The 20,561-nt window shown below is 39.3% G+C and overlaps 1 protein-coding gene and 2 long non-coding RNA genes across 8 annotated transcripts in view; 1 reads left to right on the plus strand and 2 right to left on the minus strand.

Annotated features, from left to right (window-relative positions):
* LOC122976312 (gamma-aminobutyric acid receptor subunit gamma-3-like) overlaps positions 1-20,561 on the minus strand; it is a 125,749-nt gene that overhangs the window by 24,009 nt on the left and 81,179 nt on the right. The gene's annotated exons all lie outside the window — the stretch shown is intronic.
* LOC122976313 lies at positions 5,962-15,413 on the plus strand. 4 transcript variants are annotated; one of them, XR_006400901.1, is made up of 6 exons: positions 5,974-6,819; positions 7,380-7,540; positions 10,199-10,318; positions 11,990-12,681; positions 13,502-13,581; positions 15,327-15,413. It is a non-coding gene; the product is annotated as an uncharacterized LOC122976313 (long non-coding RNA). The 4 variants fall into 4 exon arrangements; XR_006400902.1 differs by having other exon boundaries at positions 5,975-6,819; positions 10,199-10,276; XR_006400900.1 differs by having other exon boundaries at positions 5,962-6,819; positions 10,199-12,681.
* Positions 15,192-20,147, minus strand: LOC122976315. Its single transcript, XR_006400905.1, has 2 exons — positions 20,066-20,147; positions 15,192-15,480 (listed from the first exon to the last, which is right to left on the minus strand). It is a non-coding gene; the product is annotated as an uncharacterized LOC122976315 (long non-coding RNA).

Consider the following 20,561-nt stretch of genomic DNA (forward strand, 5'->3'; position numbering starts at 1 on the left):
GACAAAATTAAAGTCAGGGAGAGTCTGTCTGTCAGCAAGAAACACATTTTAAAGACATCTATATTTTACATCATTTATCATTTCCATTCAGTCACATGTGAGGCTGAAAATCCCTGAGCGTCGGGTTTGATACGAATAACATAATTTCCATTTTCCCTGAAAGATTTTGCTTAATAAATAATTTCCAGTGTTCAAAAGACACCCTGATCATATTCTGAGTCATCAAATAATAAAATTTTCAATCAGAATATCAATAAATACAGATGCAAATAATGAATAAATAATAGAAACGCCAGTAGAAATGGTCCCTGTGCCTCTAAGCAGGACACAGTATGCAGTAGAAATACTGAACGCAGATTTCTGTTCATGTGCAGGTGTTTATTAAACTGGTAGCAGGCTGCAGAGAGAAAACACTGCTGCTCTGGCTGTGATAACTGTGTCTTTATTAGTGTCAGCACAGTGCACATGTATGCAGGCACAAACTCCATCTGAAGTCTCTACAGCTGTTAAAGCCGACTGACGGCTGATCAGCTGCCGCCATCATCAGAAACGGACATCACTTCACGTGACGTGCACGATATTATCGGCACGTCATCGGTATCGGCCTATAAAAGCTCTAAAATGAAATATCGGTATCGGCCATTTCTGCCGATTATGAGAGACCGATTTGTCGCCTTCTCCGCCGCCTGACTGTGCTTCTCTCCGCGTGCTGTTTCACCCTGACGGTCCCGTGTTTCCTTCGCAGGCTCCACTTCACTCAAGTACCATCAGACCCGCTGCTTCTTCCCACTTTAACCTGAAAAACAAACCGGTGCTCGGTGCTCCCGTTGGATCCACATGGAGAGCCAGGGCTTATGGAGCGCCCTTTCATTCAAAACCCTACCCAAACCGTGCACCACCTATCCAGTCATCCTGCACTGCCGCCCAGTGGACATCGCGCGCGACCCTGTCGACAGCGCGCGATGACCGCTTCGACAACGCACAGAAATTCAATCGTCTCTCTTAAATCAGATGGTGAATACAGGACAATAAACCAGCCAACTCAGTCATATGCAGTGATTCATTATACAACATTATACACAAAAAACCAACAACCCCAAACTGTAACAGAACATATGCTATAGTTTTTGTCGTTTCAATGTAGACACACGTGGGGTCGCTATTCTGTCTGGTTCGTGGAGGAAGCCCTGCATTGTCTGGTAGAAGAGAGACGAGGGAGACAAGTCATGTGATGTAATTCCTGTCCTATAAAGTACACTGATGTAATGATCTATGAAGAAAACTTCAGGTGGTTAACAGTCCAGATGCTGCACTGGACTAAAATGGGGAAACGGGTGTAATATTATGATCTAAGGTGCATTAAATGATGGGGAAGTCTCAGGACAGGCAGAACATTCCACTTTGTGATTTTATCAACAAGTGCAAACTAAATTTAAAATACTTTCTGTAAATGTGCTGCAATAACGGATTAATGCTTGAAGTATAAAAAATGTATTTAAATTAAATTGGTACGGAAAATAACATTAATGTGGTTAGAGCATCTGTAGGCTATTGATCTGCAAATGAATGTGGGTGGTTCTGCTTTATACTGTATGAAACGCTTCTCTCTTGCAGTAGGCAGCAGGGCTGATATGTTGATAAATGTGCAACCTCTAAGATGCTACGTCAGAGCGCGCGGCCGTGCACTGTGTGTACTATCATTAAATCGCCTGAAAACGACACCTGAGGCCAGGTGCATGAAGATGCATACTTACAAAAACCACGTATACGCCGTTTACCGCATATGAAATGGTATTTATAAAAATAATGTGCGGTGAGAATGTGCGCACCTCACGCATCCTCCAGACCAGGCGTACACACGTTTTTCTAAAACGATCTGGCGGTGATGTGGTGAGGTGGAAATGAAATATGAGGTGAAAGACGGAATCTTTTAGTAAAACATTGTTCATGTTGATAATCAGCTGCACTGATTGTGTGATTGTTTTTTGCATTTACACAGAGATCTGCAAAATGTCAATCAAAGGCGCTTTTATTAAGGTAGCATAGATGTATTACTTTGTGTGATTAATTTTATCATTCTCTTAATTTACACAGGAGTCAACATTTTACTTAGCTGTTAATATTCTTTTTATTTTATCCTTAATTGTGACAAACCTTGTGAAGTCGGTTTAGTTATGAGCGCTGCAAACTATGATTACATTTCTGAAATATCACTGCTGACGATGGTTTACAGGTCCATGTGATCAATTAACGATATGGACGCTATAAAGAGCCGCACATTCGTGCGTAATGACAGCTGTTCCGCTGTTGGAGAACCTCGCTGGTGCAACACAATCGGTGTAAAGACACTTTTTATTTCCGTTTAGTTTCATTGACAGTTGTACAGACTGGTGGAGCAGGCATCATGTTGACAGAAAATAGCTGGTTCAGGGAGTGTCTTCACCCACCTATGGCTCATTGTAGGAGTGGAAATGAGGCTCTTGCACACGCGCCCAGTTTCACAATGACTGAGATGTATAAAACACAACCATGCGTAGCACGACTTTATATATCTGACTGAAGGAATGTGTATGCATATTTCTGGCTTTGTGCGTACACACAGTTTAGTTTTATGCATCTGGCCCCAGGCTTCTGCAGAATAACCACACACACCAGACTGGTCGGTTATAACTCAATGTTCTACCTTTTTACGAATGACACGTTGGGTTAGCAGGGCTCATCAGCCTCTTTTGCAACTTTCTTTTCAGCAAAAGTAGCGTCTCATGTTTTATTCTTGAGACATGTTGCAATGCAAACGCCGTTGTGTAAAATCAATTACTGCACTATGTGACCATTTACGAGAGCAGGCTAAATTAGAGTTATACCAAAGGGCTACTTGAGTAGATTTATTATTATACAATTTTTTCTCTTCTCTTCTACCAGACAATGCAGGGCTTCCTCCACGAACCAGACAGAATAGCGACCCCACGTGTGTCTACATTGAAATGACATAAACTATAGCATATGTTCTGTTACAGTTTTGTTTTGGTTTTTTTTTGTATAATGTTTGATAAATCTCGGCCAATATATCAGGTCTGAACTCGGATTTGATTTCTCTTATTGTAGTCAAAGCTGCGGCTGAATCATTGCATATGACTGAGTTGTCTGGTTTATTGTCCTCTATCTACCAAAGTGCACATTAATATTGCCAACATCCCTGCTGTGAATACTGAGATCTGATACGTCCGTTTTTAATTCTTAATTCAAGGAATGGTTAATCCAAATGCCACTTTCCCATTCTCTGGATCCTTTGATCTTCCTTGACTATATCTCCTGATTTCTATCTTTTGTTATTATTCAGTATGACTTCAGGTTCTAGGATTATCCATGATGTACAACTGACCAACAGACTAGAGGGCACACATTAATATTAATAATACCAATTTCCCCCGCTTTAGATCTTCACTTATTTCCAAAGTTTCTTCTTACTTCTGATTTAAGAGACGATTGCATTTCTGTCTAATCAGCGCTATGAGCTGGGTGGCGCGTGCTGCCACCCAGTGGACATCGCGATGACTGGATAGGTGGTGCTCGGTTTGGATACTGGGTGTCGGGGGGGTTAGAGCAAGTCAAGAAATAAAAACTAGGGATGCACGATATTATCGGCACGTCATCAGCATCGGCGAATTCTGCAAATTATGAGAAGCCGATATGTCGCCGTCACCTCCACCACCTGACTGCTTCCCTCGACGGACCGTGTCACCCTGACGATCCCGGTGCTTCCTCCGCGGGCTCCACTTCACTCAAGCTGCCCGTCAGACCACCGGGGCTCGGTGCTCCGGTGGGATCCACATGGAGAGCCGGGGCTAACGTTAGCTGGGAGGCTAGCTGGCTGTACTTCCCTCCGGTCATGCTGTGGCTAACGCTCCGCTAGCCTCTCAGCTATCGTTAGCCCCGGCTCTCCATGTGGATCCCACCGGAGCACCGAGCCCCGGTTTGTTATTCAGGTTAAAGTGGGAAGAAGCAGCGGGTCTGACGGGCAGCTTGAGTGAAGTGGAGCCTGCGGAAGAAACACCGGAACCGTCAGGGAGAAACAGTCCATGGAGGAGCTCCTGTGTTCGGCTGCACAGATAGGAAATACTTCGGCTGACACGATGTATCACTCTGTTTGAAAAAAACAAACAAACTTCTTTTTTGTTTATAACGGCGGTTGGCAACCAGCGTATTAGGTGCATTACCGCCACCTTCTGCTCCGGAGTGTGAACCAGAGATTAAATCCTACACATTAATCCTGTCCGTCTAATGAACTCAAAGAAAACCCACTTGGCAGGTTCATTAAAGTTTTAACACTGAGCTCCTGAACTCTTCTGAACTCCTGAAGTCTTCCTAAGTTCTTCCTTCATATATTGTCTTTCTTGATCATAATTAGTACAATCTATGCCTGCATGCATAATAGTCTCCTCAGCCAGCTGGAAAAAAATATGTGCATATATCGGTGTCGGCATCAGCAATCGGCCACAATGACTTGGATATCACAAAAAATCCAATATCATGCATCCCTCGACATCTCATTTATCTAAAAACATATTTTCTTTCCTCTCTCCTCGTATGGTTTCCTTGTGTCTCTCCATGCATCTTCAGTGGGATGGACTAAGACGGAAGGAAAAGTGAGGGAAATGTGGATGCAATTAAGAGACTTGAGATGAACCTTTTGCCCTACAACACTTGGCGAATAAAAGTCATTGTTCTGTAACCTTGATAAAGTTCTGCACATCAGAGGAGCATCACTTTAAATATTACTGAAGAATGCTGTTTGATAATCTGCTGCCACTCAGGCATTTGAAAAGGATGTCAGGTTGAATAAAACATCTGTACAAGAGAGACCTTGTGTCCTCAACCTGCAGCTGAATCTCACTTCCATTTTATATAGAATTTAAATAATTATTTATTTTTTTGCCAGGTGCAATGAATGAAGAGCACTGTATCATGGTGGCACAGGTGCAGACGAGTGTTTATAGCTTACACAGTTGCAAAGCGTATATGTAGCATGCACACGTTACTGGATGTAACTGAAAGACTTGAAGAAAAGGTGATCTGCACAGTCCCTCCAGGTTTTTTTTTCTTTCCAATTTGTGTTGAGTTTTCACAAATGCTGCACTACAATTACCAGATTTATAGGTGTTTTTCTTGTCTGCTGTCCAGTCATAAGACTTTGTTACAACCATACTAAAATATGTAAATAGTAGTAAGAGTGTAACACAAAGCTACAAAAACTGTCACCAAAATAGCTGTTAGCTGAAAGTTGTTAGATTATTTTGTTGTTATTTATGCACCTCAAACATATGTGAATAAGTTTAGCTGCTCACAAATATACAAAATGATTATATACTTATTAAGTGAAGTTGGTGGGAATTTTTACTTTCTGTAGACAAATGACCTATTAAACTAACTAGTTTTCACAATCAACCACTATTAGTGTGGACCTTGGTCTATAAGTGCAACAAATATGACATGAAAAAAAAAGAGCTGCTTCACAGGTTCTGACAAATTCTCTTGATGATACAACTCAGTCATCTGATTGGCGAAGGAATATCTCAACTGTAGATTTGGGTGCAAATTATGAATATCCTTGTAAGGAACAATATTTCCCCAATACAAATTGTCTGGTCTTCATTTTGGGCGGCCTTACTTGGAAAAAGGCAAGGGGAATATCAGATAAATATTAACAATAAAATGAAAGAGGTTTCATTTAAAATTGTATGCACGTTCTAGAAAGGTTTTAAGTGAATATTAATTATTTTTATGACTTCTGTGGTCAAAACAAAGAAACACATTTCACTTATTTTTTTCATACCAAATTATTTTGGAATGATGTGTAAAACTTTCTATCTAGTAAAACTGGTCAAATGGTCACGCTGTATGGTTTTGATATTTCAATGTATTCTGAAAATAATTAAATGGACAAGAATGTTATCGCTTCAATTCAACTGTTCCAAACAAACTCCATATAAATGCCATGCAATGGACAAAGAGAAAACCCAAATTCACTCTCTTTATTAGTGATATTCAGCTATATTACAACTCTTTAATTAAGCTCATAGTAAAAAACAGCAAACACCCAAACTAAACTTTTTTTTCAATTCTATATACATTATTTGATTTCAATTGAATATAAAGAGCTTCCTGCTTTATCCTTTTACCAAATATTTTTTTGTGTAATATTAAAATTTAATTTCCTGGCACTTTGTTTCCACTTTTTTTACTCATGCATGTTGACGTTATTGTCGTTTGAATTTGAATTTGATTACTTATAATAAAGATGGCCTTTCTTTTCCAATGATGTGCAATTTTAATATTGACAGGTAACCTGTTAAACTGTCTGCATTTCACAAACAAGCCCGGTTAGCACAGTCAATGATTTATAAACATTTAAACTTTAATCCACACAAGTGTTTTATTTGGAATAATAAAGACGTGTTGCTTAATAATTATAATTTGGGCAAATTCATTATGTGTGCAAATCACTAATGTATTAAGAAGAACAATGCAAACATAAAACGGATTGTGATTATTTTTTAATTTTTAATTATTTTTCCCAATTCTTGTATGTATTCCTCGATATATTCGTGAGTTCATTGGAACTGTTAAATAAAGATGTTTGTGTGTTTTTTTCAGTTCAATCTTTTTTGAGTCCGAAACAAACCGGAAACAGGAAATTACCGTTTGCAGCATAAAAACAAACCGCAGAAGAAGACGCGAGGCTCGTTCAGGTGAGAAAGGTGCACCTGCGGCGTTGCAGACCAGCGTGACAAACTAACTTTACTGCATGTGGTAAAACAGGTATGTGGCAGATTTTCATTATCCTGAACACAGCTTGGATTTATTGCTAGTCCCTGGTTGTGTTGTTAAAGTCTGTCGCGTTATCAGTGTGTGTAAATTTAAATCAACGTCACTAACGTTAAGTTACCGGACGACACGCGGACGGTAAGCTAGCTGTTGTTAGCGTCCGCGTTGTCAGCGCACAAACTTTTACCCTTTGTCTCTTCACAGCTAACTAGTTATCTGTTAATAGTTACCTGTGTTTAACACTGGAGCACTGGGAGCCTGCAGTACATGACTGAAACACATTTTCTTGGAAAGTTTGAGCAACTTTCGGCTAATTTATGTCGCAATTTATCGATGACGTTAAAGTTAGCTTCTGATTCGGGGTTAAGGGGAAACAAATGGTGATATTTAGCGACCGGTTCTCCGTTTTTTCACCACTTACATTTGTGAACAAGTGTTAGACATCGTAGCAAAAAGTCTTAACGCTGTTTAAACCCAATTTCAGATTTGTAAAATCTTTACTTTGCTTATGAAAACAGAAAAAGGTGCGATTTCACTGATATTTCTCTTTTCAGACCACGTTAGACCTGGGGCCTGTACTACGAAGCAAGTTCAACCAAGTCTGGCTTTCTTTGGTTGAGCTGGCTTCACTGAACCTAACATTGGCCGTCCTGGATAACAACACCACGAAGCTGACTATCAACTAGCTAACTCAACCCTGAGTTTTCCTATCCAGGTACGAGTGCATTCATGTGTAAAAGGCAAGGTTGTTAATTAAGAACATCATCAGAACTACGAATGAAGTACTTCACATGACATGAGATGAGACTGTGATACCAAGGACCTGCAGAAAACTTGCGACAGCTAAAAGTCATTTTCAATGAAGTGAAGTGTAAATGAGCCTGTAATCATACAACTGAATAAGATGTAAAGCCAATAGAAATAACTTCCACATATTAAAAGTAGGCTAAGGCTTAAAATACATGTAGGAATCATTATAAATGACTTTACTGTAGAGTGAGTATTTCTGCTATTTAGTGGGAATATGTCACAGAATATGTCACATAAAAAAATCTTAAAAGTATTGTTAGACTACTTCTGTTACCAAAGCAAAGAGTGGAAAAGTAGTAGTGACTGATGAGGTCTGTCTGACCCAGATGTTGCATTTATAATCATGGGAGCCAATTAACAGCGTGAGGATTATATTTCTAATAAAAGAAGCTTTTGTTTTTATTTCCAGTTATCATCACACATTTGTCTCATGTTATTCTGAGCTGCAGTGATGGGATCAGGTGTAAAATCATCCATGCTGTCAACTATCACTCCAGGGATAAAATCAACTTTGCATAATTAAAATGCAGCTAAAATCATCATTATGTGATTAGTGTCATAAACAATCTCTCTGTTTGTTAGAAGCTCTGTTGTAAAACCCGAATGGACACAGCCTGGAACAATAACATGTTTCTGCTGACCTATAAAAATTAATAGTGCTCTTTTTCACTTGTCACTTTAGTGTAAACTCAGGACTTTTGTCCATGTCAGGATCCTGTAGGAATGATTACTCCTTTTTTTTCCAGAGATCTGATTTCCAGTGATCCGATTCTCTGAGGCAGGTTAGCTGTTCAGCATCAGTTGCCATGGTGATGTACCCCTGCTTCATAGTACAGGCCTCTGGCCTCATGTGGGCTGGATGGAGAAATATCAGTGAAATCGCCCTTTTTTTCTGTTTTCATAAACAATATAAAGGTTTCACAAATCTGAAACTGTGTTTAAGCAGCGCTAAGGCTTTTGCTATGATGTCTAACACTTTCACAAGTGAAAGTGGTGAGAAAACAGAATTGGCCATTAAATATCTATATGTGTCCCCTTTAACTTTTCTCTTAACCCAGAATCAGTAGCTAACTTCAGTGTTGTGCTAACTAATGACAAAGCACGCTGACCCCAAACTTCTCCTGGTTTGCCCATAAAGCAAACAAAATATAAGTTAGAAGCAAATATAAATGCTGTGAATGGACTTAAATTAACGAGGTACATTATCAAATCTTAGTTGAATCAAATCATATAGAATCAGCTTTAAGTTGTAGTGTATTGTATAATAAAAAATATATTGTTTTTCTGTCAGATCATGTACCATGTATGAGGATATTAAATCATCTGAGGATACACACAGGGCTGTAATCAGGATTTACTGATGTTCAAATTCTCCCAGCGCCACCTGCTTCCCAAGTTTTTACTACACACCAAAAAAATGGTGTACAATTTTCCATTTTATTTTCTCCATGTTCATTTATTCATTTATTCATTCAATATATGATGGTTTCCAGGCCTCACTGCCAGGAATACACACTCACCAAGCAGTCTGTTAGGAACACCTGTGCAATCTAATTCAATCCAATACAACAGCTCTGCCATAAATTATACTTTTATGAAGCTAATGCATTTTCAGGTTTTGTTGACATTGCCAGAAAGGTGATGATTCTACTTTATGTTTATCATTGAGGTTGTAGTGGGTGGTGGTGTACTGCAGTGCATTATATTCACTTTTTTAAAGGTGAATTATCACCTTTCTGATAATGTCAACAAAACCTGAAAATGCATTAGCTTCGTAAAAGTAGAATTTATGGCAGAGCTGTTGTCTTGGATTGCATTAGATTTCACAGGTGCTCCTAAAAGTGCTTGGTGAGTGTAGTTCTGGTTGTGCAAAATACTTAAATTTTGAAATTTCATATGTGTTTTTTTGCATAAGACAAGTAAAAAGTTTAATATGTTGAGTTTACATGAGCTTCCTGTTGTCAGTGGTAGCTATGGCCCTGAATACAAACTAGTGGAAAGAGATCATGGTTAGCTTGCAACATCAATATGATTACTTCCCTCAGACAAAATTGACAGTTTTTGTTTTTTTTTCCTTTTTTTTTTGTCTCATCTTGACTTGGACCCTTTAGCTACTTGGACTTGTCTGGGACTCGACTTAAATGATCCTTACTGCAGCCCAGGTGGAGAGATTAATGTTAGCAGGAGGCAGAGCAGAGATTTAACCAGCTGAGACCCACCAGAGGACTGTCTGGCTTTACTGGCCTTTCTGAACAATTGATATACTGTCCTTCCTTTATTGTGAGCTGTTTGTTTTATTTCTTTTATCAAGAGGTCACTTTTTTTATATATGAAATGCAATACTTGTTTTCTATCTTTTGCAGTTGTCCTCAATGCTTCTTATGTCCTGTGAATAATTTCTTAACTTTGGAAAGAACTTTTCTTATTGCTTAAAGTACTCTATAAGTAAAACAATTTGTAAAACTATAATTCACAGCTGGCAAGATGTTGACTGATGCACAGTTTGGTTGTTTGCTTCCTGAAAGAGGAGAAATGGGAGATTGAAATGTTTTCTCTTGTTCAGGCACTTCAGTGTGGACGGAGATTTATACTAAAATGACCTGAGACCAGAGCTGAGCTCCGATCGTGGTGATGGATGCAGGTTGACTGCTGAAACAAAACTTAGCTGGATTCATAGCAGTTGGTATGTATCAGGTAAAGATTTTGTGACAATTTAGCACTGCAGTCATGTCATCAATGGTAAATGTATTTTATGTTTACTGTATGTAAAGCTGTACAGTAATATGGCAATATAAATGAATAACTATGGACATGGCTGTGATTATGATTATAGCTATTGCTGTGGCTGGTGTGATACAGATTTTTAATGCGTAACATTAACTAACTTACAACTAGCCCCAGTATAAACTGTCATGTTTGTGTTGGCTGAGTGTTGTGGTGAAGCTACTCCTGAACTCTCGTGGTGTATGGGTAACACATCTATCATATGTGATAGAAGAACCAGGTTCAAGTCCTGGCGGGAGTGTCTGGCTTTCAATGCTTTCAATGCTGGCCGATGTCTTGTTCAGTCAGTGACAATTAGAGCCATAGTGATATCCATATAGCTACAGCAACAGCCATTAGATACAGTAATAGCTACAGCCACAGCAGCAGAAATGGCTGGTGGTCACAGCCAGTGGTAATGGGTAAAGTTGGAGTTGGGCTTTCCTCCTGATTTGGTGTGGATGCACATCGTTATCATACATAAATGGTGATTTGATACTTAATTGGCTGTGTGGAGGTACTCTAATTTGAATTGAAAGTAATGTACTTATGAGGGGTGTTTTTTACTTTCGTATATACTTCTGTAGTTTGTAACAGTTTTTGTCTGTTATAGATACCGATATTTCATTTTAGAGCTTTAATAGGCCGATACCGATGACGTGCCGAGAAAAATAGTGCATCCGTAGTTTTTATTTCTTGCTCTTAAATATGATCTGCAGGAATGGCTAGAAGGTCTCCACAATTTTGACAACCATTACATTGAACTTTGAACTATGCTCATATCTGCCATAAAAGTAGGTATAAATGCAATAGTGGTGGTGAGAAAAATGCTCAAAAGTTTGTCCTGTTGCTTAGAACTCACTTCCAAAGTATACATAGCAGATTTTTGAATTTTGCCTTCATTTTTAGAATCATGTTTCTGTGTGAGAGGTGGTCAATTCACAGGAAAGCCTGAGGAGACTAAAATTTCCTGCCAGAGACACCATCCTCCATTCATGTCGCCACTTTGAGATATTGACAAGTCATGATCATTCATATTCTCGCTTGCTGCAGTTACTAACCTCCAGTAGTTTTGATCGACCTGCACAAAAAAGGATTATTGACCTTTCCCGGTATGTCACTGTCTCATGTGCATTGAGTAGAGGAGCCAATAAATGACTAGTTTTTCTCTCAGTGAGCGACGTGAAAGAGACTTCAGTGGTGAAGTTAAAATTGAAGATTTCTGGGGTTCTGTTCAGCTGGAAATGATTTCTTGTGGCTTTGTCCAAAGTGATTGCATGCTCTCAAATTTCTTCTAAATTAGCAATTACCTTTATTGAATGCTATGGTGTAATTACCGTATGATTAATACCTTTCGAACAGCTTGTCTGTAAATCCCAGCTTTGATCACTGGGCCCCATGAATTGGGAAGGATGCAGTGTTAATCACAGTTTGACAAAGTTTCTCCGCTGAAGTCAGCGTGTTGTCGGAGGACTGTCTTGTGGATGAGCTCATTAAGCAGAATTTACCAGGGCCTTCCAAAAAGCATGTGATGTAGAGTATGTATTGCTATATTTTGCAGACATATCTTCCCTATTTTTTTCTATCTCAGGTTTTTCTGTGGGCAAGATGTGCAAGGCCTGCAATGTAGACCTGAAGGGATCACAGATGGATCTAATAATGAGACTCCAGGAGGAGATGAAGACAAGACACATAGACACAAGATATTCTAGAAAATCTGAGGCCATATCTGGTAAGGGTCACATGTGATCATTACAAGTCATAGACTGTTTGAGATTGTCCACTTGCATATTTCTCACTTTACTGTTTCATGCAAGTTCAACCTGATAGCAGAGTGTGGAAGAGGTTTTGCTGTTCATCTTCTGTCCTGGAAACACCTGCCAAATGTCCACGAGGCCAGCATCAGAGGGATCAACCTGGGCACTGAACTTCACTCACTGAATAGCCAGGTGAGCAGACAAACATCTATCTCCTTGATAACATGACACCATTAACACTAATGAGAAAGATGGTACAGCTCAGAAACAATGACGCAAACAGAAAGCTTTTGTAACAGCGACTTAATGATTTGGGTCAAAGCAGTGTTAGGTAGGTATCAAGTTCAGGTAACATGGTTTGTTTTACAGTTGTAATGTGAAATATGATGTTCGTGTGGACTGAAAAATATTCCTTTTCATATAATGCATATTTTTATATCTCTTCAATTGCCAGGACCCCCATAACTAGGAACAACTGTACACTGCCAAACCTCTGTGTCAGAGCTTCACACTGACACAGACAAAGGTAGGACATTTTTGTTTTTTTACATGGCTTATTTTTGTCCTGCAAATGCATCTTACCCAAGAGCTTGACACCTAGCCACTAGCCATTAATTTCCTCTGTAAGGCTTTTGAGAGACCTTATATTTAGTTTGAAATTACTTTTATTCAGATTTTTTTTTCTCCATTCATCAACTCAACTAGACCTTGGATATCGAGAAGCCAGTGACAGAGTTACAGGCATACCTGACACATGCTGACTTTTGGACCTTGAATAATGAAATGGAATGAACCGTTAGTAACAGTTGATGAATGGTTTGGTTGACGATTGATGAAGTGTGTAATTACGGCTGCTATATACCCAGAAATATACCTTTCTTTGTGTGGGCTCGTAGTTCCTGTATATTTCACAGGAGAAGAGCATTTTTGTGGTTGATCTGTATGTTGTTCTAACATGACCCCACAGATAAATATTTAACCCTTAATATGATCACACTTTCTTCACAATTTTAGAAAACTTGTCCAGTCAATCAGTCCTGGTTTTGACATAGAGGTAATAGCATTCAGTTTGTATACTTGACATTAACATATAACCATAATTGGTTATAATTCACTGTAGCATCTTCATGTTGATCTAGTTTTAAACAAATTCTCTGTGTTCTTTCAAAGATATTAACAAATGTCTGTATCTATAGCACACCACACTTGATGCTATGATTTCATTATTGTAAGTTGTCCTGCTAATTTAAAGTAAGCTCAAAATCCCTCAATAACAACATTTACTCAGCAATGTGTCTATGTTAGACATATTACATCTACGTTTTCATTGTTTGCCCACGAGACAGATGCATCAAGAGTCCTCCTGCCAGGTGAAGTGCAACTAGTGTTCCTGATGCCGAGATGAAAGCTTGACGACATTTCTGAGGTAAGAATTTTAATCTGTGTGTTTCTATTAAACTAATGATTGAGTTCCTGTAGTTTTTCCACCATTTCTTCTTTTACTTTGGCAATATTTACTGTATATTTGATTCATTCTCAGTAGTAAGTGTCAGTATCAAAAGCAAGAACTATTTTCACTTCAAGTTCTTTGGCCTCATGTCTGTATATGAATTAATCTGATTGGCACTTCAACATGAGGCTTTAAAATCTAGCCATTATTCAAACAGTCTATAAATTTGATTAAGTTTACTCCCTCTGTGCAGTCACAGTCATGTCGCCTTTCAGAAGTACTGATCCAAAGCTCACCTCATGTTGCCTTTAATTATAACCAGACTGTGCTGCCTTCCTAGATAATGTAAGAACAACAAATGAATACTCTACAGGTGTTAAATGGAAAATAATCAAATTGTCTTGTCAGTGAATTAGTTGAAGAGCTGTCCCTGTCTGATGTTGCTCATGTTTTAACTATTTAAAATAAATTAAGTGTTTTTTTCTTTGTTTTCTTTTTAAGACAGAAGATGAACTGCAGCCTTAAAGGGGGCGACTCAAACATTTGAAAAAGACGTGAGGACATCAGAGGTGGTGAGTTTAATTTCTCAGTTCTGACTTAAAGGATAGGTTCACAATTTTTCAAGTCTGTCTTAAAACAACAGTCAGGTGTCCATATGAACACAGAGGTTTTCTTTGCTGTAAGCATTCCTCCTGTTCATACTGATCAATCAAAAGATCCCTGTCAGATGCACTTTCAACATAAGTGATGGCGGCCAAAAGAGTCATTTTGTGTAAAAATGTATTAAAGTTGATCTGAAGCTTATATAGTCTTTTAAGATTATAATCTGAGTTAGTTGTATCAAGTGGATATCTGACACATTTACAGTCTTTAGCATCAAATTCCCTCTTTGTGTTTCCTCAGACAATGTTTCCCTGTTGAGCTGTGGTGGAAGTATAGTAACAAAAAAGGAACTTTGGCACTAAAAAGACTGTAATGTTGAGAGATATCAACTTGATTTGACTCATTTGAACAACTGAAGTTTCATATTAGCTTCAGTTGTCCAAATGAGTCAAATCAAGTAGATATCTTTCAACATTACAGTCTTTTTAGTGCCAATGTTCCTCTTTTATACTTACACCACAGGGAAACACTATCCGAGGAAACACAAAGAGGGAATTTGATGCTAAAGACTAAATGTGTCAGATATCCACTTGATACAACTAACTCAGATTATAATCTTAAAAGACTATAAGCTTCAGATCAACTTTAATACATTTTTACACAAAATGACTCTTTTGGCCGCCATCACTTACATTGAAAGTGCATCTGAAAGGGATCTTTTGATTGACCAGTATGAACAGGAAGAATGATTACAGCAAAGAAAACCTCTGTGTTCATATGGGCACCTGACTGTTGTTTTAAGACAGACTTGAAAAATTGTGAACCTGTCCTTTTTAAGTCAGAGAACTGAGAAATTAAACTTAACACTTTTGCTGCTGTCCTCATGTCTCTTTCAAATGAGTCGTCCCCTCAAGGATGTAGTTCATCTTCTGTCTTCGAAAAAAGACAATATAACCTATTTTAAATGTTCTGCATAGTTCAAATAAAATTGTGAACCTGTGTAATTTGTCTCACATTATCATTTAGCTATTATTCAAAGTGGAACAAGCTACTTGTAAAATATACAGTACATCATTTTGTACAGTTCTGCTCTTGCAGTTTCTTTGTCTTTTCCATAGGAGGCTGAGGTGTTATGCTGCTGCAGAACGGGTGAAGAAAACCCTACACATCTTTGCAACCATTGTGGATTTGACCTGGTAGTCCATGAGGGATGAGTGACGAGCGACCAAGTGAAGTCCTGGAGATTACAGATGGAAGTGTATATTTGGCATACTGTGAATAACAATGTAAAATAAAGTCAATAAAATGAGCCACTACTGTATGTGGAATGTGGTTTGTAGTTTTACTATGGCCATAAAGTATTGTCAGTGTATGTTTTATGTGCACATGTATTTTTCAAATCAAAGCTATTTCCATTATTGCAATTAAGTTCAGCTTTCTTCCTTCATGTTTGTTCTCAAACTATAAGATTAACAATGTTTTACTGTTTGTATGTTAAAACTTGTACAATATGCTTTGGCAATACTGTGTTTCGATATGACCATGACAATAAAGACTCATTGAATTGTTTGGACACAAAATGAAGAGGCAATGTGGTTTTATTTATTGTCGTGTATTTCAGTGTGTCACATGATTAATGGCCCAGCAGTGCGTATCTGACTGTGCCATTATAAACCAGTTAGGCCAGTCACTGTATTTTAACCTGAGCAGATATAATGCAGACAGAAGACCAGGTCATGCTGCCATGAGTCTGCTCTTTGCTTTGTTAGGAGTAGAATTTAAAAAAAGGACAAGTTCACAATTTTAAAGTCTGTCTCAAGTCAGTTGCCCATATGATTGAAACAGGTTTTGCTCTCTGTAATACCTCCTGTTTATGCTGACAATTAGAAGACTCCTCAGTGCTGGGGAAAATTCAGACCTCGTTTCACACAAAATGTTTTGCCAAGTTTATGAAGCTTCAGCCATCTGAGTCAAATCGACTGGATATCTTCCACAGTTAGTCCAAAATTAGTTTCAGTGTTTCCTTGGTCAGCTGCATTGGAAGGATTATGACAAAGGAAAATCTGTACTAAAGGCTGTAACCTTGTACAAATTTTCCTTTGTCATAATCCTTCCACTGCAGCTGACCAAGGAAACACTGAGAAACTAATTTTGTGCAAGGACTAACTGTGGAAGATATCCAGTCGATTTGACTCAGATGGCTGAAGCTTCATAAACTTGGCAAAACATTTTGTGTGAAACGAGGTCTGAATTTTCCCCAGCACTGAGGAGTCTTCTAATTGTCAGCATAAACAAGAGGTATTACAGAGAGCAAAACCTGTTTCAATCATATGGGCAACTGACTGTTAAGACTTGAAAATTGTGAACTTGTCCTTTAAAATTCTACTCCTAACAAAGCAAAAAGCAGATACTTGGCAGTTTGACCCAACCTTATATCTACATTACATTTGCTAAGGCTAAAATGCTGTGGCTGGTTGAACTGGCTTTGATGGGCAGTGTCATCTTAAAAAAGGATAGGTTCACATTCTTCAAGTGTCTTTAAACAGTCAGATGCTATATGCACTAACAGGTTTTGTTTGCTGTAATTCCTCCTTTTCTTACTGACAAATAGACTCCTTCCTAATGTGCTTTCAGTTTAAGTGGTGGGACAAAATCTAGTCCTATGCAAAAGTTATACCCATGCTTATTTGAAGTTGAGTCTTTGGCAGTCTGAGTCAGTCAAACCAGGTAACTCGTTCCAACAAGTCTTCAGTTTAAAATTCCCTGTTACCCTGCCACCACAGGTCAACATGGAATTTCAAACTGAAGAGATGTGCTGGAAACTAATCACCTGGTCTGACTGACTCAGACTGCCAAAGACTCAACTTCAAATAAGCATGGGTATACATTTTGCATAGGACTAGATTTTGTACCCCCACCACTTAAACTGAAAGCACATCAGGAAGGAGTCTATTTGTCAGTAAGAGGAGGAATTACAGCAAACAAAACCTGTTTTAGTACAAACGAGCAACTGACTGTTTAAAGACACTTGAAGAAGGTGAACCTATCCTTTGATGCATGGCCCACTCAGTTGTCAGCTGTTATCACAACTACCTCATCTAGCACCACTAGTCTCTCTCTGGCCTACTCTACCTTTAAAAGCATCCTTTCATCCTATCCTCACCCAAGCCAAGAGCAGATACTTTGAATGCCATGACACTCAGTTGTCCAACCACCATCACTCAACTGTTACAACTTATCGACAGCCTCTAATTAGCAACCACACAGGCATTAAACTTCTCTTGAATTATGTTCCTTTACCTGTCTTACCAAATCTTTAACACACTACAACCAGCCAACACCATGTCAAACTAGCCAGCATGCTGCTCTACCTACCAAGCAACAGCTGAATCACCCTCACTTCAGAGTAAGAATAAATTCAAAGCATATACAACTACATCATGTTAGGCTAACCATCATTTTTTCTAAACCAAACATTAACTTAACTACCATGCTAAGCTAACCAGCATGCTAATAGTGTGCTATGCTAAGAAACCATGCTGGCATGGTTTCTGATCCACCAACTACACCAACACAAACAGCATATTTAGGCAACTAGCCTGTTATAGCATGTCATGCTATGGAGCATGCCCACTGAGCCACAGTCAATTAAAAGACAAACTACACTTTTAGCCAACTAGCCTGCTAATAGCAGCCATGTATCCAACATGTTGCCCGACTATGCCAGTCCCTCTACCCCAGCTAACACTAGCAAGCCACCAGCTACCACCTTGCCAAACTAGCCAGCATGTTGCTATCACCATCATCATTCTGCTCCTCCCACCAAACAGCTAAATCAACCTGAGCTACCTCACCTTAGCAAAAAATAAAGCTTATACAACCACATCACATTAGGCCAACTATCATGCTTTCTGAACCAAACATGTTAAAACTGGCTAAGCTAACTAGCTCGCTATGCTAGCCAGCATGCTTTGTGATCCACCAACTGCATTAAAACACAAACAGCATATTTAGCCAACTTCCCTGCTAATAGCAGCTTGCTAGTAGTAGCCATGGTATCCAACATGTTGCCTGACTATGCCAGTCACACTACCCTAGCTAACACTAGCAAGCCAGCCAGCTACTACCACCACTTTGCCAAACTAGCCAGTATGTTGCCATCACCAGCATCATTCCACTCATCCTACCAAGTAACAGCTAAACCATACCACCACCCTCAGCTACCTAAACAGTGAATGAAGACCACCAAAGCATATACAACCACATCACATTAGGCTAACTATCATGCTTTCTGAACCAAACGCGTTAAACTAAGTAGCCTGCTAAGCTAACTAGCATGCTAATAGGGTGGTATGCTAGCCAGCATGCCTTCCGATGCAACAGCTACACTAAAACACAAACTGCATATTTAGCTAACAAGCCTGCTAATAGCAGCTTGCTAGCAGTAGCTGTGGTATCCAACATGTCTGACTATGCCCGTTGCATGACCCCAGCCAACACTAACAAGCCAACCAACCACCACCTTGTCAATCTAGCCAGCTTGTTGCCGTCAACATGGTCATTCTGCTCAACCTACCAAGCAACCGCTAAATCACCCTTAGCTACCTCATCTTAGCACACAAGGCAGACACTCCTGTCTATCACACTATGAGGCCAACTAGTATGCTTTCTGAGCCACCAACTGCACTAAACAAGCTGTAACTCTAACTAGCCCACTAAGCTAACTAGCTAATAGTGTGCTATGCTAACAGCATGCTAAGCTAACCAACATGCTCTGAGCCTTCAACAAAACTGTTGAACTACTAGCCCACTATACTAACTAGCATGCTAACAATATGATAAGCTAATCATACTGCCTGAGCCAGCTAGCATGCTATGCTAACTAGCCTTGCTAGTAGCATGCCATGCTATCCAGCATGCTGCCTGAACCACCAAACATTTTTGCTACAGTTACCAAACCTTGGCAGTTAAAGCATACACCTGACTAACACCATTAGCCAACAATATGGTCACTAACAACAGCCAACTAGCATGTCAGGCTATCAAATATGCAGCTATCTAGTCATTACCAACATGCTGCTCAATTCACCAAACAAACCAACCAAGCCTCCTCAGCTACCTCATCCTAGCAAGAAACACATCATACACTTCTGTCTATAGCATCACAAGTCAACACTAAGTTCTTCACTTACCAAACGTTGTCTCAGTCTCTTCCCTCTAAACAACAACAACCTCTCACTGCAGTGCCAACCACGCTTTACACTGCCTGCGTTCGGCGCTGCCATTTTATACCCAGCTGCTTAACAAGGACGAAGCTGATTGGTCGACAAAACCATACATCCAGCCTCCTCTGGGCAGGGCTTAGGCTTCCAACCACACCCCTCTGCCTCTGCTGCCACTAACTAAACCAAACGACCTAATCAGCCCTCTAAGCTAACTAGCATGCAAACAATATGATAAGCTAACCATCATACTGCCTGATCCACCAGCTACAACAAACAAGAAAGCATACTTAACCAACTAGCATGCTAAGTTAACCAGCCCTGCTAATAGCATGCTATGCTATCCAGCATGCTGCCTGAACCACCATGTAACCAAATATTTTGCTACAGCTACCAAACCTTGGCAATTAACAACGCATACACCTGTCTAACACCATTAGCCAACAATATGGTCACTAACAACAGCCAACTAGCATGTCAGGCTATCAAATATGCAGCTATCTAGTCATTACCAACATGCTGCTCAATTCACCAAACAAACCAACCAAGCCTCCTCAGCTACCTCATCCTAGCAAGAAACACATCATACACTTCTGTCTATAGCATCACAAGTCAACACTAAGTTCTTCACTTACCAAACGTTGTCTCAATCTCTCTTTCCTCTAAGCATAGCCTCTCATTGCAGTGTCAACCACGCTTTACACCGCCTGCGTTAGGCGCCGCCATTTTATATCCAGCTGACTTAACAGGACGAAGCTGATTTGCCAACAAAACCCTACACCCCGCCTCCTCTGGGCAGGGCTTAGGTTTCCAACCACACCCCTCTGCCTCTGCTGCCAATTATATTATATGCCATTTCTAATTTTTTTCCTCTCATATACCATTTCTATTGCATCCTTTCATGTCACTGACAGCTCCACAAAATGTACTGTGTATTTTGATTTTAGGTTAGTGGTAGCTATCTGCTGAGGAACTATTAGGTGTTTTCCTAAATCTACTCTCATTTTTTAGCTGCCCTACAACATGTCTGTTAAAAATTGCTTGCTACAGATTCAAGCATTTGTTCTTTATCATTAAAAATCTAACTTACTTATAAAAGGTTTTGTTGCTACTTAAATTTGATCATCTAAC

Source organism: Thunnus albacares, chromosome 24, assembly GCF_914725855.1.
Source record: "Thunnus albacares chromosome 24, fThuAlb1.1, whole genome shotgun sequence".
Lineage (NCBI taxonomy): Eukaryota > Metazoa > Chordata > Actinopteri > Scombriformes > Scombridae > Thunnus > Thunnus albacares.